General features: G+C 45.4%; 1 long non-coding RNA gene across 1 annotated transcript in view; it reads left to right on the forward strand.

Annotated features, from left to right (window-relative positions):
* The first annotated feature begins 1,355 nt into the window (after positions 1 to 1,355).
* Positions 1,356 to 26,286, forward strand: part of LOC119160086 (uncharacterized) — a 91,179-nt gene continuing 66,248 nt past the window's right edge. Inside the window, exon 1 of the long non-coding RNA XR_005108234.2 lies at positions 1,356 to 1,553. This is a non-coding gene — a long non-coding RNA (uncharacterized LOC119160086). The remainder of the gene's footprint in view (positions 1,554 to 26,286) is intronic.

The raw sequence follows: 26,286 nt of genomic DNA on the forward strand, positions 1-26,286 counted from the left end.
GGTAAGCAAGTTCTCGATGGACATATAACGCAACTCCCGAATCTAATAAAGAAAATGATGTAGAAGTGACGTGGTCACCAAAACGCATATTTTTTTTTACTATTGTAGTATGCTGTTTTATATTTCGCAATCTATTTTTGTGTCCTATCAGAGAATCGTGAATAAGTACATCGACTTTGTATGCGCATCCCCCTGCAGCAATGTCCCTAGGGTGTTTAGTTTTAGAACAGGGTACTCAGAGCCTATAGCGTTAGCGCTTGTTATTTCGCATGCGTCATACGCTATCCTCCTGCGGGCTCCGCTTAATAGCCGGAAATAGCGGGCAAAAACTATCGTCGCTGAACCTATTTTAAAACTACATCAATAATAATTCCTCTGTTGATGATTTATTTAGACTAAGTGCAGAATAAATAATTTACTCCCTGAACGTTAATGTCCAATCCCTCATACTGCCGAGTAAAGTGTACACGCACGGAAACATAATGACAGACTTATATTGAATAAATATGATTTATGATGGTCACGCGCTCCTCATCTGGTGTCGCGACATCGCGTCGAACGTTTGGGAAGTCTAGCCAGTGTGGTTTACAGAGGCTTACACTGAATTGCCTTCAAGGACATTTTTTTTCCCTTTCTGAAGCAGTCCTGTGGTGGCAGTCCGCCAGCGGCGTCCCCAAAGACATACTGGCGTGTCGGTGCTGCGCCCATCGACGCCACAAGAACGCAAATGAAACGGAAGTGGGCGGAAAATAAAGCTTGCAGAGCGGGCCTCGCCCCCATCCATACGCGGCTATAAGACGATCGCAACACAAACGAATCAGAAAGATAAGCGAAACCCCCGAAGCACGCGCACTTCTCTTCTTTTTTTTTCCTTTCTCTCGCTCCCCATCTTCTTAGGGATGAAGATGGAAGAGGCAGCGGCTGGGCTAAAGACAGCGAAGAGAGCGCTCTCCTCTCCCTAGACGCTTCCTCGCCCTCCCCGGAGCGGTTTCGCTCTCGCCGCATACCTGCGCACAGGTACGCCACTCACCTGTGAGCCTTCCGTCCTCCTTCCCGACTCGTCCCCTCTCCCTGCCGGTGCGCCACCGGCCAATAGGGATGCTCGCTACCGCAGCGCCTCCAACGCCGCCCGGGTGGGTTTTTGCACACTCTCCAACCCGGCGTTCCCTCGCAGGCGCTCCCTCCGACTGTCTGTCTGCCAGGGATTTCTAGCGCGCACGCCGTTCAACGATTACTCCTGTGCGCGGCGCAGCAAGCGATTTTCTACACTTGTCACGCTTTTTTTGAAGCACGCGGAGACTTCTGGATGGAACTGGGCTTTCCGGTATGCCTGTCAGGTCTCTCGACAAACGACCAGGGCCATTCTGGAAAGACGATCGGAAACACCCGGTCAGCTGTTCGTTGTCGTAGAAACCTGATGGGAGTGCCGTGGATGTGTCGTCACGGAGGAAAAGCGATTGCAGTGGCGACCGTGTGCTGCTCCAAGCATTGCTGGTGACGACGATGGTCGGCGTCGCCAGTCACGCTCAGAACGCGTGACTGGCGACTGTTTGGTGAGTTGCGTTAAAATCTCATTTTTTTGTGTATTAAATTACTCAGAAGGCACGTCGAACCTAGAATACGCTGCGTGTTTGCACTAAGAGAAGTGCTTCAGTAGGTATTCTTCACAACTGTGAATCATTATGTTAGTTTCGCACTCGGCATATAAGAAAAATATAAGGGTCGCAACAGCCCCACACATAACTGAGCCATTCTTGCTCCGGAAGCAGGATGTCGGAAATTTCGAAATAACTGCAAAAGGTTGATATTGTGAATAGCTATAACACACCTTCATATCATACCGTACATTGCGACCATGTGATACAGGACTAAATTGAGTTAAAACCACAACGTGCGTCATCATGAACACTGACAAGCTATTGCCATGGCACATTCGAATTACATGCAACCTAGGCACCTCATTGTTTAACCTAACCTAGCAAAAGCAAACCTCGCCGTCTGTTCTGCCTTGAAGTTTTGCCAATGAAGCCGGCATAGAAGTTCCTGCAACGCAGCACAATAAAAAAATAAGTTTTTCAGGCAATTTAGAGTGAAAGAACTCTCGTGAAAAACACGCTTTTGTTTGTCAAAGTTGAAAACAACCCACCGTATATACCTTTTTTGTTTGCATAACAGACATGCTTTGCGTAATTGTTAATATAAAAACAAAAACTAGTTTTTTGAATGCCATTTGATAATTGTTCATGAGATAATTTCCGAGAAAGAAAGTTCGAATAACGCGTTCGATGCTCTAACCACTGAGCTATCACAGCGGCCTGAGAAAGAAAGTTTTGCTTAAATGTGTGAAAAAGAAGCCCTCAATTCTCTACCTGACGTCACGACTATAGGTGTCACCACTTTTAGGTTCTTGCCTTGATGTCAAGTAAAGAGGGCTACGTACAGTCTCAATCAATCTTGTCAAGAGTGCTCGAGAAGAGGGGGACTGCGCAGGCGCCATCTATCGGTAGCCTCGTTCAATAAGATTTCGATATGAGCCGCGGAGAAAGGCACAGCTACTCGCGGGCTTATATTGCGGTGTCGAGCTGCTAATATGGGCAGTGACCGATTCCACCATGACGTCAAGCTCCAAGTCTTGCCAGCCACTTCTGGCCCAAAAATGTGCTCAGGTGCCTCTCTGATTGATTATCAGGTTTTGGCAACACGGTGGAATTAGTGATGTCCATGAAAGTTCGCCGATTTTGTCAGGAGTGACAGTGACTAGCGCTTCTTGTTCGCGTGCTGCGTATAAGTTGAAGCACTCGTTCGCGGTAAGCAGCCTCGCTTGCATGTATAATGACTCAAGAACACGGATTTAAAACTGATAGAATTGCAGTTTTCTGATTTCATTTACTGCATTCTGCCTCGCAAAGACAAGCACCAAGTGTTGCTTGGTGAATGCATATGAGATGTGTATATACAAAAAGAAACAGGGACAGCCCAATGCGATGTGCGCAACAAGTGTTGTATATTCAATGAAGTTCTCATGGCCGCAAGGTGTACAGTCAGCCAAAGCTTTAGCTATTATTGTGCGCAGTGCACTCTTTTTTGTCTGTCAGTGCCATATTATGGGGTGAAGTTACAAAAAAGTTACTTCGTGGGCATGTGCTTTATGGGCACGCACTTCATTCATGTGAAACTTAATCCAGCCGTATAGCAAACATACGCAAACAAAAACGGCCACTCCTGCACAATAGCTAAAGATTTTGTGGACTGTGCGTGTGTATAGTCAGGCATGACGGGGGTTTAACGAAAGCCTCATGGTCCACATCATTTTCATGAAAATGTTTCTAGAAAAAAATCTACCCTTGCATTGAACTTGCCGTTATTTCTCAGCCTTCAGCGATGTCACCTTTCTAAAGCGCTATCGGTAGAATGCCCAAGAAAAAATTACAGAGCCCGTGTAAACCACCCAAGCAGCGAACAATGCATAAGCGTGGCGTCGACAGAATTGCTAAATCGATCCCTAACGCAATTTCAGTCCATTGCCTCATCCTCCACATACATCTTGTTTGTATGTTGCCGGGCTGGCACTTGCTGTCGTTGCCACTCAGCAGCAAAATCCCATACAGCATATCCAGCTGTAACATAGTAAGCGAAGCCTTCCTCCCCTTGTTCTTCGACCACTTTTGATACGGGCATTACGTGTGGACATTACTACTACGGCTTCGGAAATACGGCAACACACAACACGCACGAAAAATGAGAGAGAAATAAAGGGAGAAAGTCGGAAGGAAAATTGAAATATATATAAAGATAAAAACAAACAAGCCGGAAAAGAGGAATAGAAAGAGAGAGGAAATAATGAAAAAATAAAAAAATTACGAAGAAGGAGGCAAAGTGTTAGTTCATTTAGATTTATGTACACGTTAAAGAACACCAGGTGTAAAAATTACCGGAGCCCTCCACTACAACTTCTCTCATATCATGGCTTTAGAAGTAAATCCCATTAGTTATCATTAATAATGTCAACTAAATCTTGGTCCGTACAGAGACCACTGCTGCTAAATATTTAATCGGAGAGCTTTGGGACGTGCTTTTATTGCTAACATGCGTGTTTAATCCGCCAAACAAGGAATAGGAATGCCGAAAGCAGCTTGATAGAGCATTGATCCTCTGTAGAACAAGCGTAACTCGGGCAAAGGAAGTCAGCATGTGTGTGAGGCCGCGCGAGCTCCTGGGCATTCCACAGCAGAGCCCGCAACTGCCGCAAGGTGTCGCCGCGAAGAGCAAGGCCAGCTGCTCGCGCGCAATACATAGACGTGGACGCGACGGTAGAGAGCACGGCGCGAAGTTACATGGAAGAGGTGAGCACGAAGAAAGCAGCCACTTTCGTCAGCCTTAGAGAGGGATTCACGGTGAGGACAGTTGGCTGGCATTTTATTAGGTTAGGTTAGGTCAATAAGAGCACTATTGGGTTAAGAAAGAACAGGCTAAGCTAGTTTTAGAAGAAAAGTTACAAGTGTTCCATCTGTTTCTTGTTTTTTCATTGGCTACTTTCTGTTATTCTAATCTACGTGCCGCACAAGGAAGAAAACGGGGGGAGAGCTCCACCAAGGGGAAACCTGCAGGGAAACCTGCATCGTGAGAGATACTGCTTTGCTGAGCCTTACACCAGGCATGTTCCCAACGTGTGTGCTTTCAGTTTCCTACAAGATATTTGTGCTCCAATAACGTCGTCGTCTTTTTCTTGCAACTCACTGCTGTATTCTTCATTTTTATGGGACCCTGTACATGAGTAGCAGGATTAATACATTGTGGTGCATAATCGTTTTTATAGGGTATACCGTCACGCCCCGTAAATGAATGAAGGAATGAATGAATGACTTTTATCGCACTCTTATATTATACAAAATAAGCACAAGCTGTATGGTCCCATAGCCAAAGGCTAGTGCGGGTCCCATTGAAAGTATACATAACTGAAACTGTAATAGTTATAATTAAAAATAAACAGAAGTAAACAATTCAAATTTGATATCATCATACAAGAAGTAATGTTTATCTGCTAACAACAGTCACTTGAATTCGATTGAACATAGAAAAGAGGGAAAGTACATAAGTTGTAGTAAACACAATTATTTGGTGATTAGTGGCGTACAGAACTGAAGAATGATACTTGTAGTTTCAAGTATCAATAGTAGTTCTCTTATATGGCTTAATATAGAGAACAAGGGTGTTGAAACATCTTTCAAAGAAAACACTAAACACAATAGTGTTTAGTGCAAATATACTGGAGACACTGATCAGTCGATCTCGTAAAGAGCTTTGCACCTAACATTGTTAGCTTAAAAAAATGTTTGCATATGTTATACGCACGAACATTTGTGAAAATCGGGACGAAAAAAATCCGGCTTAACCGAGAAGTTGTTCATACTAAAAAAAAAGAACAAGTCCTTCGTCAAGCTCTCCCTTGCCGCGGCGCTAAGGAACTACGCCGGGAGTGGAGAAGTAGTGCTTTTGCCGGGCAGGAAACTTTTCGGGCGCACCGAAAGAGATCTGACAGGCACGCATGCAGTTGAGGTGGTGGCGCCAGAGTGAAAGCTAATGAGGGGAGGGGTGGAGGGAGAGCACTCTTCAATTTTCACTTCGCTGCGTGGGCGAGCGAGCCGCGTACACGCCAGCAGACAGATCACTCGTGGGATTTCGAAAAGAACCACCGAATAGACGCCCACCGCGACATCCAATTAGCCACGACGGGAAAATCGCGCCCCCAAAATAAGCCGCCGACCGCCCTGTATATGGGAAGCGGCCACGCTCTTTCGTACACCACTGTTTCAGGGGGAGAAAGCACATATAAATATAAGATGCAATATAGGATTTGACAAGCCTGTTTGCTTCCATGTCTACCAAAGTGCCGGGACACTTTTGCCGGAATCGCGTCATACTCATGTCACTCATAAGTCTTTTAAGCAAGAAGACTTTTTCCGAAAAAAGAGCTCCTCGAGCACATGTACGACACGACTTTTTAGTGCCCGTGTGAAACGATAGAACCACAGCATTTTGTACAATACTAGTATGAAACTCTAGGGGCAGAACTATTGCTTCGAAAGATGCCTGCGACGTCGCACGCTTTTCCATTGTAACGGGAGCATCTCTATAGACTGGAGTTTCCTCGTGGTTCCGTGACACTACAACACTACTTCCGCGAGATTCGGAAGTGACGCCATCACAGAGGCACGACTGTGTTGCCTCCGGGACGACAGTAGACGTTCCTTTAATCTCGGAGGATGCGTGGTCTAAAGCGGCCACAGCAGCGAGCACTCGCTGCCGACACTGTTTGGTAGAGCAGAGGAGGAGAGAACAGGAGAGGGCCGGGAACCGGCACTTCGGCTCACATTGCACGCATCGTTGACAACCTAAGAATAAATAGAAGTTCCACCCACGAAACCTCATGGGCCTAATTTTCAATGCCTCCACGCTACAAAGGAAGTAGTTCCCAAACAGGGATCATTATTTTCACGCATACAACCATTAAATTACAATACTTGATTGGTACTGAAATAAAGAATCCAAAGCTCCACAAATAAACTTGAGAAGGCGTGGACTTTCGCGTTAGCTTAGCAACAAATCTTTTGTTCAAATCGCACCCCCAGCTTCGCTCAACCGGGAGTCCACAAAGAAGCAATGCATGTACATCTCTCGAAGCCGATGTTTCTGCGTGGTACCTATGGTTACACTAAACAAGCAATGCCACATTTAACGTAATGTTTAAAATTAAAAAATGGTTCTTTAGTGGTTTCACAAAATGAAACGGGGGCATTATATAGATATCCATACGTTGTTGGCAATTTTCGCTTTACAAATCTTTCTCTGCCACGCTTCTTCGCTGTCTTCTGTAACAATGGAGAATATATGACTCAAAGAGAAAAATGGACGAGTGATCTGAGATTGACTTCGTGAATGTTGATTCTTGTGCTGCCGTAAATACCGAATGTGCGTCTCGTGTCACCCTACTTGCCCTAGTGCTTGAGGTGAACGCCAATGTTTTATTCGACGTCATGTTTTATCGAAATAAAAGCGCGTAGCACACGTTGTGCTTAACACATTGCATACGCTGTCGTTATTGCCAAGGCAATGTACGCGGAAAAAAAAAGGGGGGGGGGGGGGGACTAAAGTAATAGGTGATTTTTTTTTCTTGCTTCGACAACTAGCACGCCATAGTGTTGCCATAACCCCGTCAGCCTTTCAATATTCAACGTTTTCAAAGCGAGGTCCAGTTTTGCTGCACCAGGGGCCACTTCCTTCAATTAATGAATGTGTCTGTGCGAAGGTGTGTCCGTGCAAGCAAGGGGGGTTTTCGCTCCGCAGGAAATGCGAGTGAATTGCGTGCCAGACTTTGCTTTAACATTGGAGTGCAATGCATCCATCTTTTCTTTCATGGGACTGTAATTAAATGTAAACAAGTTATCTTTATGCGTAATATATGCACGCAATACAGGCAAAACAAAAAAAATATTTAGAAAAGGTAAGACTTCCTCATAGAATATCGTTAGGGATGATCCAATGGCTTTAAAAAACGAAAGCTTTCTCTCTCTTTTATGGGCGAAGCTCCTTATGGCGTGGCTTCTGCGTCCCCCGTTGTAGTGATTCCGCAGACAACGCGGCTCGCACATCGCACCAAGAAGAACACAGCCTCCCGATTCCTTTGTCAAGGACTGACGCTGCAAAGCAACTTCGTCACCTGGCACGTAGTCTGAGTCTGCAGGAGTGGGACACCCCAAGCATAAGACATACGAGACTATACCAAATATACTCTCGACTGGAACTTCGACCTCCATCCGGACTTCGTCGACGTGAAGCTTCACTTCTTTGTCGCCTTTGGTTGGGGGTTGCCTTCACAAAAGCATATACAACCCTCATCGGATTGACCGACAATGCGGAATGCGACGTCTGCTGCACCAAAGAGGACATCGACCATCTGATATGCCATTGCCCTCGATTTGCTTCTGAAAGACAGAAGCTTTCGGACGCATTGCGACAATTGGACGATCGGCCACTCTCTGTGCAGATGCTACTGGAACACCGTCATCGCCTTTCGTCGGCTCAAAAAGCAGTCAAAGCTGTCTTGTGCTTTTTAAGGACTACAGGCCTATGTGACCACCTTTAACTTTTGTGTAGTGCCACCGCTGCATACGCGCCAGCCGATTGACTGACAATCCTCCTTTTTTTTCTCTCTCTCTCTTTCTCTTCTCTTTCCCCTCTCTCTCTCATCTTTATGCCCCCTTCCTATTCCCCCAGCGTAGGGTAGCAAACCGGGCATGTGCCTGGTTAACCTCCCTGCCTTCCCTCTTGTTGTTTATCTCCCCCCCCCCCCGTTGTAGTGCGTAACCTGTGGCACATACCCGCATACCAGTGGCACATAACCGCCCTCTGGAACATGTCCGCATGTTCGCATGTTACGAAAAACGTAGCACCGCGTCGTTATTACGCTCTCAGTGTTAACAAAGTGATGACAGGAGAAATGTGGTACATACTCTCGTTTAGTCCTTGGCTTATCCGCTGGATGGCAGTACTTGTATATGGTGGATATATGATAAAAAGAAGCGAGATGGCGCTACTTGAAGTGTTTACTAGGTGTACGGACGCATGAACGAACAAACTGACAAGCAGACGGACGAACGGACGGACGGACCAACAGACAGACAGACAGACAGACAGACAGACAGACAGACAGACAGACAGACAGACAGACAGACAGACAGACAGACAGACAGACAGACAGACGCACGCAAATAAGGACCTACGAAAGGACGCACGAACGGGCGCACAAACAGACGGATGGACTCACGGACGGAAGCACGCGCGAATTGACAAACGCTTCGCCCCACTCATCGTCATTCATTCCGTGAATATGCTGCGATTTCTTTTTCACTGAATTATAGCTTTAGCGGTGTCGCTTTAGTGACGATCACGATCGATGTAACTGATCGTGATTGACCGCGATCGCTGCATTTATACCGATCGATGCAGCGATATTGCATATCTCGCGTCAATTCCCGGTTTGGAGAACATCACATGGCGTTTTTCATAGAAGGCGTTCGTACTTAGAGCGTGACACAAGCGCTTACGCAACGAACACTTCAAGCTGGCACGTTATTATAAGCCGGCGGCAATAGATTCCGTTAAAATGACGAAGCTGTTCCAATTGGCACGCGTCAAAATAATAACATACACACTACCGGTGACCGAAATTCACGTTATAATGCATGCATCAATGCATATGCTCCCCACCTGGTTTGTTTACCAGGTGGGGAGCATGTGGCAACACTGATGTCATGGCTTTAGCGGGCGGTAAATCACAGACGCGCACATTCCAGAAAACAAAGGTGCGCATGTTCAGGCTTCACCTTCACCTTACTGCGCACGAATGAGCTCAACGGCAATCGTCGAGAGCGGTCATCCTAGCGACGCAGAGAACAGGCGCCGTGTTGCTGCTTCACGCTGCCAAACTGACGGAATGCGATCAAGCTCCGCCGCTTCAGTGTACTTGAAACGCTGAAAAATCAAACGCTAGCATCGATTGACGGCAGACGACGACGATGATGAGGGCGAGCGAATCAAATAGCTTCTTGACGAATGAAACAGCACAGAAAAAAAGTCAGAGCTTTGCCGCAAGGGCGAACCAATGAACGCGATAGCAACAAGTTGGAAGGTCACGTGAATAATGGAAAGCAGGCCGAAACGTGGCCCGCATTTCTTATGCACAAATTACGCACGAAACGTACTCACAAGTGCAGATGAATGCGAATAAGCGTCTCAGCTGTTACTTCGTGTGTCTGAAAAGTAAGCCCTTTTCGCAAATGGAGATTGTGCAATGAGTGCAGTAACCTTTGTGCGCCTGGTAACTACAACAGAATCATTCAGGTGAGATTCCAAGGCGTACGGTCCTCCCCGCCGCTATACTCTGTTTCACCACTTTGGTTCAGCCCTACCAAAGCTACGATAGTAAGAAAGCCACATGCTTGTGCAGAGAAATGCAGTCCTACATACAAGTGCCTTAGGATTGACAAGGTTGGCTTGAATTGGCGTTTTTTTTGGCATTGTACACCACGTCAGTACAGGACATGTTTATTCTTCTTGGCATTTATTTCTTACGCATTTAATTATTTGTGTCGGTTACCGCCGATAACTGTGTTTACAAACCAACATGGCACCACCCACGCAGAAGTGACTGCTCGCTTCGATCCAGAGTTGCTCTTGCTACATGCCCACTGTGCTAACAGCAGTGAACAATTAGTGAGATCAGCCATCGATTTGTTTCATCTCACTCCGACACTAAAGCATCAGATAAGTTTTGTCGATATTAGCGAGATCTGCTGGTTGGTTAGCCACACCTGCTAAGCTTAACGCGACGAGGCAGCGTTCGGACTGCGTCGTCAGACCAAGAACGCATCTCCAAATATCGGTCATGCAACCTCACACAGCATTCCGAGCGCGTCGGATCCTCTTTGAGCGGAAACAAAAAAAGAGAGAAAAGGAGCGTTGCAGTGGGAGATGCGTAGGAACGCGTCGACGGAGATTAAGACATACGAGAGAGACGAACAGCGTCGGAGGGAAACAGCCACGAAGGCGTCCGCTGGCAGGAGATTCTACCGATCTTCAGCAGAGCGAAAATTCACGCTCCTTTAAGTTCCCGGTGTAGCTGCTTGTTAAATAGCTTTACTGCATTTTAAGTTAATAACTAGCTATACTAACTAAAATTCATTGAGAAGACGCCATGAATACGGTGAGCAGACGACACGGGGCGTATGCATAAATGTGCAGAGGCTAAGCGCCCTTCCCATTGATCGAGGCCTCCACAGTGCTGAAGGAAACTTCTGAAGCAGAGTATAGATAAAGGTGCGCGCGGGGGCGTTCACGCCGCTATATATATAAAAAAAGAGCGTGCGCGGCCGCGTCATGACGATCTGATGACGCACGCTGAATGCGTCATCTCGCTGGTAGTGCTGAAAACACGACAGTTACCCCGAGTTGGCCATTGCCAGCAGTGTGGTGGATAAAAATAGCTTGCCGTCTGAGCGTCGAAGGAGACGCTCCTTCGTGGCTCAGTGGTTAACGTCTCGCACTCACTGATCAGAGGTCGGACGTTCGATTTCGCACGCCGGAGTCTTTCTCGGGATTATTTCTCTGTCTTGCGTTTTCATTTATATAAGTACCTATACATATACGGTGAATGACATCGACGCTGGTAGCAAAATCCAGCCGAGAGTGTAATTATAAATGCTATCGCAATAACATCGAATCGACGCCTGTCTCAGCGCAGCGGCACATCGCCCCTCGTCACGAACGGCGCCATGCTGAATTTGTCATTGGTTCATCGTGACTGTTACGTTATAGTAATGAGCGGCCACAGTTGCACACGCATAATACAAATGGACAGTGGTACACTTCACGTTTTATTTTTAGCTTGTCGCCGACTATATAGCCTAGAAGGCATTGGTAGAACTCTTTCACGGTGGTAAGAGAGTAGCCTCGAAAGCAGTGGGTTCCAGCAATTATCGACATGTCAGCACCCGTGCAAACTCGACCGCCCTCTTCAATTCAAACTTTCCCTTGATGCTCACCCAGAGCGCTCGCAGAAATAAATTAATGGCCTCAGTAGGTATCACTTTGTGCCATCTCACGATCAGGTGAAAGTATCAGGTAAGCTTTATCGTTATTTGCGAGATGAGCTATTTTTTTTTCTCTCTCTGCGAGATGAGCTATTTCTTTAATCACGCCTGTTAAGCCTAAAGCACCGAAAATTTTATAGCACTTTATGAAAATAGCGCAGTGAAGTGAACTTTATTTGGTCCTGGAGAACTGGTCAGACACCCCCCTAAGATTGGTCCGACGCAGTTGCTGGCCGCGTCCATGCCGGGACTGGAAGGCCGTGGGCCTCCACCTGTTCGCAGGCCTCTTGGACTGCCGAGTATTGGATTGAGAGCTCGGAGTTTTTAGGAGCCCTCTCCCAGTCTTGTTATATGCTTAACTTTGCGCCATATAACGCCAGGCACTGCCACGGCATGTGAGTGAGTGTTCAGTTATGTGCCCTGGAGAACTGGTCAGACATCCCCCTAAGATTGGTCCGACGCAGTTGCTGGCCGCGTCCACGCCGGGACTGGAAGACCGTGGGCCTCCACCGGTTCGCAGGCCTTTTTGACTGCCGGGTATTGGACTGAGAGCTCGGAGTTTTTAAGAGCCCTCTCTCAGTCTTGTTATATGCTTAACTTTGCGCCATATAACGCCAGGCACTGCCACGGCATGTGAGTGAGTGTGCAGTTATGTGCCCTGGAGAACTGGTCAGACATCCCCCTAAGATTGGTCCGACACAGTTGCTGGCCGCATTCATGCCGGGACTGGAAGACCGTGGGCCTCCACCGGTTCGCAGGCCTTTTGGACTGCCGAGTATTGGACTGAGAGCTCGGAGTTTTTAAGAGCCCTCTCTCAGTCTTGTTATATGCTTAACTTTGCGCCATATAACGCCAGGCACTGCCACGGCATGTGAGTAAGTGTGAAGTTATGTGCCTCACAGCTAGGAAATCCTGGAGTTATGCCGACAGCAAAGCGGCTGGATGTGCTACGAGACGAGAATGATCATGCCTGTAGCATCCGAAGAGCCGACGACTGCGGCCCAGTGAGCTATGAATGGGGTAGCGGGTACCTCTGCCTGGACAACTGATAATGTGACGTCACTTCATGAAAGGTGCCTTGTGGATCTTTTAAGTTATCTGTGAACCCACCTCCGTACCCGCCAGGAACGCCGTGGCACGTGATTTCTCGCGCATGGTTATGGGCAAGTTCGTTTGCGTTGAGAAGAGTCGGATGCACCTCTGATCGCATGTGGGTCGGAAACTAAGTAATTTTGTGGTGGCCTACTACACCCCTGGAATTTAAAATAGCGGCAGCCTTCCTGCAGATTACCCTCGAGCAAAGACTCGGATGGCAGCCCTGGAGTCAGTAAATATCTCCGGACGCGAATGGTTCCTTTTCGTCAAGGCTATCGCTACCTGCTCTGCTACGGAGGCAGGCACTTTCCTCACGGAAGTTGAGTTAAGTACGTGACCGCGATGATCAACGACCATAACCGCAAAAAGATCGGAGCGGCTATACAGCGCCGCATCGGCGAAAGGTATACATTCCCCGGGGACCTAGCCAAGGAGAGACGCGGCCCGTGCCTTTCGCCGGCCAACATTGTACTGCGGATGAACGTTACGCGGGAAGGTTGCCACCTCATACTGGCTCTTCATTGTTTGTGATAAGAAGATGTTCTCTTCCTCCCCTGCCGTATGATGATATCACAGCGACTGTAGAACATGCTCGCTGAGCAAAATGAAGGAACAGCATGTAATTGGGCAGGATCATGGAGAATTCCTTCATCTCATACAACGTACAAGAGTATCGTGAATTGCCACCCAGTTTTAGGCGCTTTGATATTTAATGAGACGTCGGCGCTTTATAAGCATGACAAAGCAAGCCAGAGTCATATGGGGGGCTTGGTGAGGTCGGGAGCGATAAGCACTACATTGTCTAGATAGCACGAACATTGGTGACTAACTACCCAGACACTGACTGGCAAAGCAAAAATAATTATTATTATGCCATGCAGAGGCAAGAAACTTTCTTGATGTGTGCCTAAACTTAAACATCCCCGAACCGGTCTCCCAACCAACATGTGTCTCACGAAGATCACCAAATATTCTCGACCTGATATTAACCAATAGCTCCGAAAACCTGTCATCTATTATTAACTTCCTGAGATTAGCAATCACAAAGTCATTCATGCTCTGTTTTCATTTACCTCGACCCAGAAACAGATGACTGATAAAGTGATTGTTCTTTATGATAAGGGTAACCACGGCGCAGTATCTGAAAATCTATATCTGAAAATATATTGATTTTTCATTCAGCCACGTTTTCACTGGCAGAGTGGAAGTATATATGCAGTTTAAAGAAAAATGTTTTCGCTGATAGATAGATAGATAGATAGATAGATAGATAGATAGATAGATAGATAGATAGGATATGTTTTTTACTACGGAAAGGGAGGACCTAAGGTCACTGAAGGGAAAGTGGAAAAGAGGTATCCACATTCTACGCAATCGAAATAATGCACCGTGAGCAGACAAAAGCGAATATGGCATTCGATAATCGGGTTTAGGGAAGAGCTTATTCAGAAGTGCCGTGGTAAACTTTGTTCTGTCAATATTATACAATTGCTCTAAACTAAATTAGGCTTACAAAACATTGGCAGTATCAAGAATGTACTTTAGGGATCCCCACAATGACGATTCCCTAGGAACGCCTGTTATGACATGAATAAACAGAAGGTGCTAACATAGACGGTTTTGAAGAACCGGCAAAAAGAAAGGGTGGCGCTCACCCTTGAGGTAAAAAAATCGCAACACCAACTGTCACACAAACAAATGCACCAGGCCGAGGCCACCCTTTTCAAGCGGAAGAAAAAGGTTGTCTCTCCTTATGGGTTCCCAGGAAGAGCTCCGAATAAAGAAATCAAATATCCCATGAAAGATTTGAATGTGCACCCAAGCAACATCTGTAGAACATTAATAAGCTTTGACGCATGGAATATACTGCGCGCTTTCGCTCTCACAAAAATGGAAAGCTCTCGTCCGTGCTATGTTGCCACCTTTAGGCGGAGCGTACTAAACGCAGCGGCCCAGTGTGGGCCGCTGCTTGTGAATACAGTGAAATGAACTATCTCTGCTAGGAAATGCAGTGAAAATAACGTTCATTCTTCACAAACACACGCTTCTTGTATACATTCTTCACAATCCGACATGAAATATTGCCATAATATAGCATGGTACAAGAGTACATTACCATCAGGCATTAGAACACGGGAATATCATAGTGACTTCATAGTTCAGAGTTAGTCACCCGCTACCAAAGGCATACACGTCATGCACCCTTGAGGCCACGCAGTGGGTGCATAGCAAGTTCGAAAAGATTTCGCACAGTAAGTGTTTAAGTACGTACGAGAAACACAATATTGTTATTACGTCAAAGTCCTAAAGCCGAAGCTTAGGGGTCCACGAATTTTATTACAAAGTAAACGGGGCATTCACTTCATGGTTTACTGACACTTGAGTAAATAGTTGATTGCCACATTTTTTTTTTGGGGGGGGGGGGGTGTCATAAATGGAGGGCGTATGTGGGCAGCCTGCCATGTGGGCTTGTGTTTAGTTCGGCTCATTGTCGGATCAGCGAGGCATCCCTCACTTTCGCGTGGTACATTCATGCGTATCTTCAGTAGGATATTTATTTCTTTATGTGCTGTGACGGCAGACTCCTTTCGCAGGTGCCTAGCCGGCGTGCTCACATTTCGTGACGTTTAATACGGCGCGGGGAAGAAACACTGGACTGTGCGGTTGCCATAGTGGCACCTTCAAGGCTGCTGTCTAATTCAAGTGGTTTTCGTCAATTTGGGCAACCCGAGTTTTCCAAGTATTGTGCTCGCGAGCCGTATCAATTCCTTCATCTACAAAATATTTTTGTGACTATTGCAAGTACTCCGGCTAATAAAACAACCTTACTTTCCCATTTTTATTCTTGATTTTCCTCTTGTTTTAGAAACGGAGTTGGCAAGTGGCAAAGATGTGTTGAGACAGGGAGACAAGATCTCTGCAAAGCTATTCACCGCGTGTTTACAGGAGGTATTCAGGACCCTAGACTGGGAAGAATTAGGGATAAGAGGTACGTAACGGAGAGAACCTTAGTAACGTGCGATTAGCTGATGACATTGCCTTGATGAGTAACTCAGGGGACGAATTACAGTTCATGATTATTGAACTGGACACGGAAAGCAGGAAAGTAGGTGTGAAAATTAATATGCACAAAGGTATTGTAATGTGCAATAACTATATAGTGACTATATAGAAGAATAAAAATGGGGTGCAGCACATTTGGCAAGCACTCTCAAATCATGACTGGTATATTGCCACTCTCCCTCAAGAGGAAGGTATATAACAGATGCATCTTGCCAGTACTTACCCTACGGAGCAGAAACCTGGAGGCTTACAAAGAGGGTTCAGCTTGAATTGAGGACGATGCAGCGAGCGATTGAAATGAAAATTATAGGTGTAACCTTAAGAGACAAGAAGAGAGCAGAGTGGGTTAGGGAACAAACCGGGGTCAAGCATATCATAGTTGAAATGAAGAAGAAATAGACATGGGCCGGACACGTAGCACGTACGCAGGATAACTGGTGGTCATTAAGGGTAAGTGACTGAATTCGCAGAGAAGAGAAACGCACGAAGGGGAGACAGAGAGTTAGGTGGGCCGGTGGGATTAAAACGTTTGCGGGTATAACGCGGCAACGGAAAGCACAAGACCGGGCTTATTGGGGGATCGTGGGAGAGGCTTTTGCCCGGCAGTGGGTGTATTCATGATGATGATGATGGTGATGACGACGACGACGACGACGACGATGATGATGAAAGACGCAATAAAGTCGTGAGGTTACGGAAGTATGTGGAAGCTTACCATTTAAAAAAATATTTCGATTTCGCGCCATGTAGCGCAAATGTGCGATATCGCCACCGCTTGTCGCTGTGTCGTCATATTTTATTCTTAGCTTTTTTCCTTGTGCCCATGATACGTAGATGGTGGCTGTGTCAACGAGCCACCAACTACTTGACACACAGGCTTATATGGAACTGTCGCTGCCAGTTTGGTTAGTGTACCACAGGTGGGCCAGACTATCGATGAGACGGAGCACGTGGTTCAGTTTCGCGACATCGTCCCATCTGTGAAGAACGCTTACTAACCCGTACGTCGATAGACATCATTTTCTATCGCGATTGCAACTACGTGGACATTCTCGGCTGGATTTTGCCGCCAGTGTCGCCGTCATTCACCGCATATGTTTTTTACATCTCAGTGAGCATCAAATATTTATTCTGACATTTATATTGTTTTATTCTTACCATTTTACTCTGGAATTTTATACGATTTTATTAGGTCACTAGCTTTCGGACAATCCTCCGTATCGGTATGGGTCACAAGAGAAGGAATGGGCAAGCTGAGGCGGGTTAAGCACTTTATTCTGGACGCAGTCACCAGGGTATTTCAGGGAATTCCACGCTGCCAAATACGTCGTTGCTTCAGATTTAGTACACTCCAGTGAGTAGCGCAAATATACGAACCATTTTTCTCATTTTAGGACCACTGAGCCTTGGTAGCTTAATTTGATAATTTGCAACATGTATATAGGTTAATAAATGCTTACACCATTGGCTTAATTTTTGTTTGTAATCTTATAAGGTCCTAAATATTAGTGAAAAATGAATGACAAATTATACTACAAAAATGAAAATTCTATGGGTGAAAAGGCTAATTCAGTGCTCTCAGCTCTTCGATAATCTTCATGGCTCGCCGATGGGGTCTTTTCTCACTTAAGACAAAAAGCCGCGACTTCCTAATGGAGTGTGGGAGCACTGAAGTCACGGATGCTGAAGGAAATCAGGCCTACGTGACCAATCGAAGCCCCGGTGCTACCATTCTCTTTTTCTATACTCGGCGGCAGCTTTTCTTGACAGCACTGTGGAAGCTAAAGAACAAAAGCGAATGTCTGCTACGGCGCAAACGAAAGTACTTTAATTTACTGATATTTTTTTTTGGCTGAAATAAACGCCGCTTTATTTCATATGAGACTCAAAACTTGCAGGAAGTTGTGGGTAATATACAGTTATTGTTCACTTTACGAAAACAACTTCCTTTTTGTTTCCACATTTAAGTCAGCACCACCTCTTCAGCGGACTAGTTTTTTGAACATGGCACCCATGACGTAGTGGGTCAGTGAGCGACCGAAAGCGCACTGTTTAGTTGTACAACAAAAATGTGCTCGTAATACGACTCTAAAATTGTGCACTGAACAAAGGAAATTTTTTTGACCAGTGACATTTTTCGTGTATATTATATTCTAAACGCGTTAACGATGTGAGCGAGTAAAACAAATCTGCATGGAGCTGCCGTACCACATGCATAGTAACATGGACGTGCAGAAACTCTGTCTCTGGGGCGTTTGTTCCAATATGAAGATTAGTTGTCGCCGAGTATGTAGTGCTCATTTTCGTTTAGGGTAACAAACCGAATGCTGGTCTGCCTTTCCGTTTGTCCTTCACCCAGCTTGCACCCGCGAGCACATGAGTACTGAAAGCGTGTGACCTTCGCGTAATAAGTCTCACCTTCTCCTTCTCTTCCTGTACATTTATTATTCGCTTCGCTGCACACGCACAGCGAGTTCCACATAGCTCAGCACGGTATTCATAGGCGCTGGTCTAGGACGAAGAGCGCCTGTGACATAGCGAACCCAGAATAAGAAAGATCTGAGCTACTCGGTAAATTTTCACTTTAAAACACAGTGAATGCAAACGGACACAAGGAAGAAGTCGAGACACGAACGACGACTAACAACTCAAGATGCGCACAATGGTGTAAAAGAGGAAAACGTGTGTCTGCGCATTCCCGGGCAATACATGCGAATCTATCAATCCGACCCACGTGCAGATATATGCGGGACAGATAACTGTTAAAACGTTTTCTTTGTGCAAGTTATTCGATGGTTGACTATCAATATTTCGATAAGCGTCAATAAATAAACGCGGTTCTTCACTCCTGTGCCGGAACAAAACGACGCATTTATCGAGTTTACACTCTCGTGAATGTAAAGAAAGATTAGAAAGCGAGCCTTTGGTGTCAGCGATCTCTTGTGTTTTAATAATAGGTGAACTCTCTCTCAGAGCACCCCTCCGTTTAAAAAAACGTCTTAAAATTCGACAGTGTCTCGCACCTTACATGAGCGTCTCGTAAAAAAAAAAACAGCCGGACTTCTGATCAATCAACGCATCCAGCTTTTTAACCGCAGTGTTCATACTTCTTCAGAGGTCCTTCAATATCCCAACAATGTCTTCTGCTTTGCAGAAAGCGTGTATTACTTTTTCATGTATAACTCTCGTTCTTCGTGGAATTCTGAACAGACCCCAATATTTCTGCTAGCGTGCGACATGAAGCGTGGAACCAAGCAATTGAAAAGGTGAAAAACAAACATAGTCGACGATTGCAGGCTCGTCAGTTACAACGCCGGCGAAGGCTGATGGAAGTTTAACACGACCAGGTAAAAAAACGAAGAGAACAATATCACACACGTACAACGTAGGCAGTTGAAGGTTAAATAAATTTGTAGCCACGATTTCGTGATGTGGGGGGCAGTGCAGAAAAAAAAAAACAGTGCACCATTTCTTCGTCTCCAAAAAACGAAACGTAAAAAAAAAAGGTAAACACGTGTGTGGTGCGCCGGTGAGATGGGGACGCTTGTTTCGGAGGCAGCCGCTCGCAGCTGCTCGGTCGGTCTATCCCGATGCAAGTAGCTATCGTGAAGCGCTCACACAACTGCCTCCTTTAAATGCCTCTTTCCTACAAGCTTTTTTCCGGACTTTGCTATTTCTTTTGCAGCCTCTGGCACTTCTTTTACAGCTTCTTCTGCGAAGATTGTTTTTATACCCCCCCCCCCCCCCCAATCTTCTTTTTCGTTGACGTACCATCGTCCCTCCACGTGATCTCGCGAAATTCTTTTTCTTCCCTCCTCTGGTAGCTGCTTCCTGTTTCACATATTTGTCTACTTGTGATGCCTTTGCCAGTTGTTCGTTTTGGTCTCGCTGGTGAGAGTGTAAGTACAAGCAGAGTCCGTTAGAATTGCTGTGTCTTTTTTTTTTTGCACTGCATTTATATTGTCGTAGCTGGCTTTCCTATCGGGTGCTCGTTCCGAAGCAGCCTGTTGGACTGTCGCAGCTGCCCATTTTCCGGAGGCTTATTGTGCCCCATATTGGATACTAGGGAAAATCATTCTTCCCAGGCTGCCCCATTCCGCAGATCTCGTTGAGCCGGCACCGCCTATCCGCCCAGATTTCCGATAATTGGTAAAAGCATATTCCTCGTCTTCAAGCTGTGTGCCTGTTCAGTTTGCTCTGTCGTCTCCACATTTGAACTCCACATCATGCTGACACTGCCGCGAATTTCTTTCCAACCATTGGAGGCCACTACTTCGGTCTTTACGCTATTTTAGGAGGCACACTAGTGCGAGAAAACCACATGCGAGAAAACCACATGACCTTTGCAGAAACGTCAGGTGTGACGTCGTTGGAAGAGCTGTGCATCGCTATCGGACCCTGTTTCGGTAGTGGTGGCAGCAAAGAACGCCACGCCTTCGTCGGAAGTGCAAGACAGCTGCAGCGAAAGCTGAGAGAACGGCATTTCGAGAACCCGTTGTAAACTGTCTTTGTGATACTTGAGGCGTATCACGTTTCTGCATCCACTACCATACAGCAGTGTAGTTTAATTTCACGTGTATCTTTCAAATGCGAAGCATTTTTTAGCGAACTTCGGCGACTTTGAGCGTATCTATCTATCTATCTATCTATCTATCTATCTATCTATCTATCTATCTATCTATCTATCTATCTATCTATCTATCTATCTATCTATCTATCTATCTATCTATCTATCTATCTATCTATCTATCTATCTATCTATCTATCTATCTATCTATCTATCTATCTATCTATCTATCTATCTATCTATCTATCAATCAATCAATCAATCAATCAATCAATCAATCAATCAATCAATCAATCAATCTAGCCGCTTCCGTTTGGGTGCTCTCGTGGTCACCCCATTTACTTGGCGTGAACCAAAATTAGCATGAGAGGGTAAGATGGTTTGACTAATACGACGCGCTCGTCAAGACATGAATAATGACACAATCCCGTCGCGTACGTCGTCAAACACTTCCCGCCAGACAGTGGCACATACCCACGGACGGGTATAGACCATTGGTATGCGGGTATGTGCCACAGGTGATTGAAGCTTGATGTCTGCTCCGGAATGACGAGAACACACATGGGCAATTTTAACGCGCGAGTGTTAAGAAATACCACACGACTGTAGCGTGACCCGATGAGTCCCAGCTGGAATAGAACCCAAGCATTCTCGGTGCCAATGAAGCATTTTGCCACATGGCTATGCCAGGTCTCGGAACTACTTTTCAAATAGACGCTAATCTTCGTAAAACGTTAATGGGGGTTTCAGTGCTGCCTAAACAATACTATAAACATTACATATGTACTATTGTGATACAGCCGTCATGTTGGGTTAATGTCACATGTGGTTAGTTGCCATGCGCTGAAGTTGATTTATGTAGCAGTGTCCAGGACCAGCACCCTCGCGAGCATCAGCGCTTCATATCAGCTTCTGGTGTTGCTAATACGCATGTTCCAGTTGGCATCGTTGCGCAAGTGCAAGCAACTGGTTATATAAACATCTGCAACTCTTCAACACATGTCTGTGTGTGTGACATTCGTAGATTTATTTAGGGTCATTTCATGACGTGCCGCTCACTAAAAAATAGGAATATGGTCACCTTTCTTCCACATGTTTAGCATAACGTAGATTCCCAGGTACGTGGGATCAACCGAATTTTTCAGCATGTTTCTTTGTTTCTATCTCGCTATCTTTTCATCCCCTAATTCTCTGCCCCCAGCGTAGAATAGCAAACCCAACGCTCGTCTGGTTGATCTTTCTTTGTTTTGTTTTGTTTGTGCCTTACACAACATCAGACACCCACTCTGGGGCATTGGCCAGGAACCTGCCTTTCCCTCATTCTTCTACCTCAAGTACGCTTGCAAGGCACCCACAATGCTCTAAATCATAAACTTGATCAAGTTTGAAAGCACCCATTACGCTAGAAGCAAGGTACCTGCTACGCATTTGCAAGACATTATGTGCACTTTGTAGATACGATGGCTGACAACAAAACATTTTGGCTGAACCCTTTTATTTTGTCAGAAGCATTGACCACCCGCTCGTACTATGTGACACCTCGCTACAATATGCGCATTTTGAAACGCCTAGCTGTGTGGCGCCTCTTCTATCACGTTCTGTTACATATGTTAACGTGTTCACTTACACTACACCTGTTTCAGATCTTTTGCAAAAGAGTTTCAAACAGTGGCATGGCTCTGTGGTAGAATACTGGCCTACCAAGAAGAAGGCTCATGGTCGAACTCTGTTCCATCCTTGATATTTTAAATATGCTTAGCGTCTAGGCTCGTTTGTTGTCCGTGCTCACGGCGAAGATGATGCAAGGTATCCACTATACGTCATGACGATGATGAATAATCGCGTTCCAGACCACACATTCTCTTTCTGTCATGGACGAGCACGAATGTTTAAACGCTCTCGCCCGCGCAAGGCAACGCTGACGCACCAGGCGGGCGCTCGCTAAGCAGTGGCAAAGTACCAACAAGCTGCTACACTGGAGGCGGCAGTGTGGCATGCGGCGGCTAAACAACGAAGACAAATTGTATATACGGTACACATGCGTGAGTGGGCAATTCCAAGTGTGAGTTACAGTAAAAACGATCCCCAATGCTTCGCCCACTTGTCTTGATATTCATTATTTCAAGCGATAGTAGTTATGGACATCAGTGAGGGCGGCGGAAAACTACGTCGCCGAGAACAGCCCTCGTTGCGATCTCATAACAGCTTTCACTGGAATAGTGAAAGCAGCGAATAACATGGTATGAATTAGTGGTCCCCTAGTGACACAGGCCAACCACTGACACTGGCGAAACAGTGATGGCTGAAGAAATCTAAAGAGAACCTCACAATTCAGGGTTAGAGGTGTGGCTAATTAACGTCTGTTTGGCTAGTTTTCTTGGTGGTGGGGGGGGGGGGGGGCAGGAAAAACGTCTTGGCTACTTGGCTGCTTTTTGGTTTGTTTAGTGTCACCTTGATTAGAACCCAATCGATATGTAGGGATGTTGCTGCCGATAGAATTCGAGTATGTGGCATGAAACCATACAACGACGGTGTGGTCACAGCTCCCAAAATTGAATTTGGCACTGGCGTTGCACAAAAGAAAAGATTTGAATCAGGGGCTGAGACTCTAAGGAAAACTGTCGCATGGCGCCACCAGCTTTATTGCTTTGAAGCAATTCAAACTAATTGGAAATCTATAGGAGAACAGAAAGCGCTGCTTATCCAGGACGCTTTACAATCTTTGTAATTAAAAATTCGATATCTGTAAAGCTGCTCATATCACTTCTTAAGATTAGTTAGGTACTGCTACTCGAAATAACATTAGTGGCCCGCATTTGTGATCAAGTGAAAAAAAGGTTGCCGGAATTGACTACAATTCATGCCTTCATTATAGCTACTGGGATTTCGAGCTCACTCGTACTGTACTTATTTTTATGGTCTCTGGTTTATTTAGACCGTCTAAGACAAGTAACGCAGGAACCCTCAACAAAATGTCATTTCTGAAAACATGCATGAAACTTCGTCATCATGTGCAAGAAATTATTTTTAAAGCAAAACTTTTTTGCTCTTACCCAAGAAAATATCATTTTGAAGGGTTTCTGCTGTACTTTTTCGTGCTATCACCTTCAATTTATCACCTTCAATTTATGTGACGACGTCACATGTGTTTTCACGGAAGCGCGGCTCTTATCACTACTTTTACTACCCTTGGCACAAGTCGGCTACTTTTTGGCTAGTTTTTTTTTCTCAATTTCTCTGCGATGTATGTCTTACTTACCAAGCAACCATGCCTCGCAAGTATATATACTTCAATGTATACGTTATACTTGATCTTTATGCTTAGTTAACATCCCTCTTAGTTAACCGGAAGTTCAACCATGGTGCTCTTTAGCACATAGAAACAAGCACCTTCATAATGCATGTATAGTAGGCCTGATTGGCAACCTAATTGCATTATCGTAATAACACACTCATACTAGGAATTTTTAAACAGACACTATATAAAGCGGCGCAATGGATTGGTACAGAATAATATTTCTCCCGTTCCAGTGAGACTTGAGCCTTGTATAAGAATTTCGAACCGTTCCATCATCTCTAGATATTATTTTCGGAATCGCTAATATCTGCCCTTAAAAACAGTAATTGGTGGCATCGCCTCTTGATCACTTTTGACATTCTAGACTATGCGTCCCAACTACCGCACTTTCGAAAAGTACTTGACAAGGTAGCGCCAGTGTGCACGGTATAAAGGAAGGCGCCCTGACACACATAGCTTCTGTCGGCTGGTGTGCCTTCGTTTAGTTCGTGTCCACTAGCGCTACCTTTCCAAGTATGAATTTTGAACTCACCCAACAAACAGCGCTCTTAAAAAAATCCCACTTTTCGTGCCCATGTTTCCTTTTTTTATTGCTTTATCGTTTTAACTTTTCTAGTCATTAGGTAGGCCGGCTTATCTCAATAGCCACCTCTGCCTTTCCTTCCCTTTCCTCACATTTACAATTACCCATGCCCCCTCCTGCTTTGCTTGGGAAGAGTGTCCGAAGCATGGAGACGCTAATCGAATTAGCTTTGGAGAAGACAGGACCATGCACTCGTCGAAACGTTGGCGCGCAAGCGATGCTTCCTGTTTAAGATTACTAAATATAGTTGTGCAGTGATATTCTTCAAGATGCCTTGTTCCGACTGACCACGTTCGCCGCAACCAAGAAGGCTTTCAAAGCATTCTTGTGGTCCTAGCGACAAACATTAAGCAGTGTTGTATTCTCTTTTCTTTTATTTCCCTTTTCTTGCTGTACGTTCTTTGTAACGTCCCTTTTCCTTGATCTCCATTTAATCCTCTTACATCCTTTCCAAACACAAGGCAGCCAGCCGGTTTGAATAAAGGCTAATCTGCCTTTTTATAAATACTTAGGTGTCCCCATGTCATCCAATCTAAATAGGACATCGTCACCAAAGCTAACCACATGCTAGGCTATTTATGCCGCAATTTTTCCACTGTTCCCTCTTCTGTTAAACTAATACTTTACAAAACCTTAATTCGTCCAAATTTAGAATACGCTGCCTCTGTGTGAGACCCCATGCAAACAAAATTACCACTGTCTTAGAACTCGTTCCGAATAACTCCGCTCGTTTGATTCTCTTCAAATAAAATCCCATTGCTAGCATATCAGCCATGAAAACCATCCTTTCTCTTCACTCTTTACCCACACGTCGAAAAATTTCGAGCATACACTTGTTTTATAAAATATAATATCACTCAACTCCTCAGGGTGCACTTCTTCCACCACAGCATATGTCCCACTGCCTAAATCATCGCCGTAGAGTAGATGTTTCATTTTCAAAAACGAAGGCATTCTCACGATAATTTTCACCACGCACCACGATCGAGTGGAACGACCTTACAGCTGAAATCGCATCAATCACCAACAATGAACGTTTTCGAGAAGCACTAACCTATGTTATTTGAATATAGAAGCCCTTTTTACTTAACTGTTATCATTACTCTCTGAATTTATTTTAGTGGTGTATATATCTATGTAATTTCTGTTCCCACCCCCTTCTGTTATGCCTTTGGCCTTGAGAGGTAACATAAATAAAATAAAAACTTTGTAGGCCTTACTGTATTTCCGCTTGCCTTTTCCTTCCTCGTTTTTGTAAAGGATTGGAATCAGACAAAAGAAGAAAAACAGACTCGTCGCACGGTTAGTGCTGTTTTTATTGAATAAGCCACGTCTGTGTTTAAACTCAAGAGGGGACCCGACACAGGGAAACACGCAGTGTGATAGGTTAAACAAACAAGAGAAACTGCATCTGACAGACTGGCCGACGTTTCGGCTGCGAGAGCAACCTTCGTTGAATATATATATATATATATATATATATATATATATATATATATATATATATATATATATATTGTAAGATGGCGTCGAGTACACTCAAGACTCTTCTTTATTGACTCGAGTATGTGCCCCACAACCTAAACTTGACTGGTGATGATGAGTATGTACAGATGAAAAGATGGGACGCATAAATAATGCTCACACTTATTTTCCCCGCGCACTTGTGCGGCCGGCCCGGCCGAGACTTAGGCGGGAAAGGTACGGCGCACAAAGGGTTTAAGACGTGAAACGTGGACTATCTCGGAGGCACGGTAACGACGGCCCGAGGAGCCCTCGACGGGAGTGACAAGGTAATTGACTGGAGATGTTCGTTCACAAACAACATAAGGTCCTAGAAAGCGAGACTGAAACTTTTCACACAATCCCGGTGTGAGAACAGGCGTCCAAAGTAGTACTTCATCTCCAGGACGGTAGGTGACGTCTCGACGAAAGCTGTCATAGCGTTGCTTGCGGTCTTGTTGACTGGCCTCTGTGTTGAGTTGAGCACGTTGCCGTGCCTCAGCAAGCCTGGAGACGAAATGTTCTGGCG

The sequence above is a fragment of the Rhipicephalus microplus genome, chromosome 2, assembly GCF_043290135.1.
Source record: "Rhipicephalus microplus isolate Deutch F79 chromosome 2, USDA_Rmic, whole genome shotgun sequence".
NCBI classification, from domain to species: Eukaryota; Metazoa; Arthropoda; class Arachnida; order Ixodida; family Ixodidae; genus Rhipicephalus; species Rhipicephalus microplus.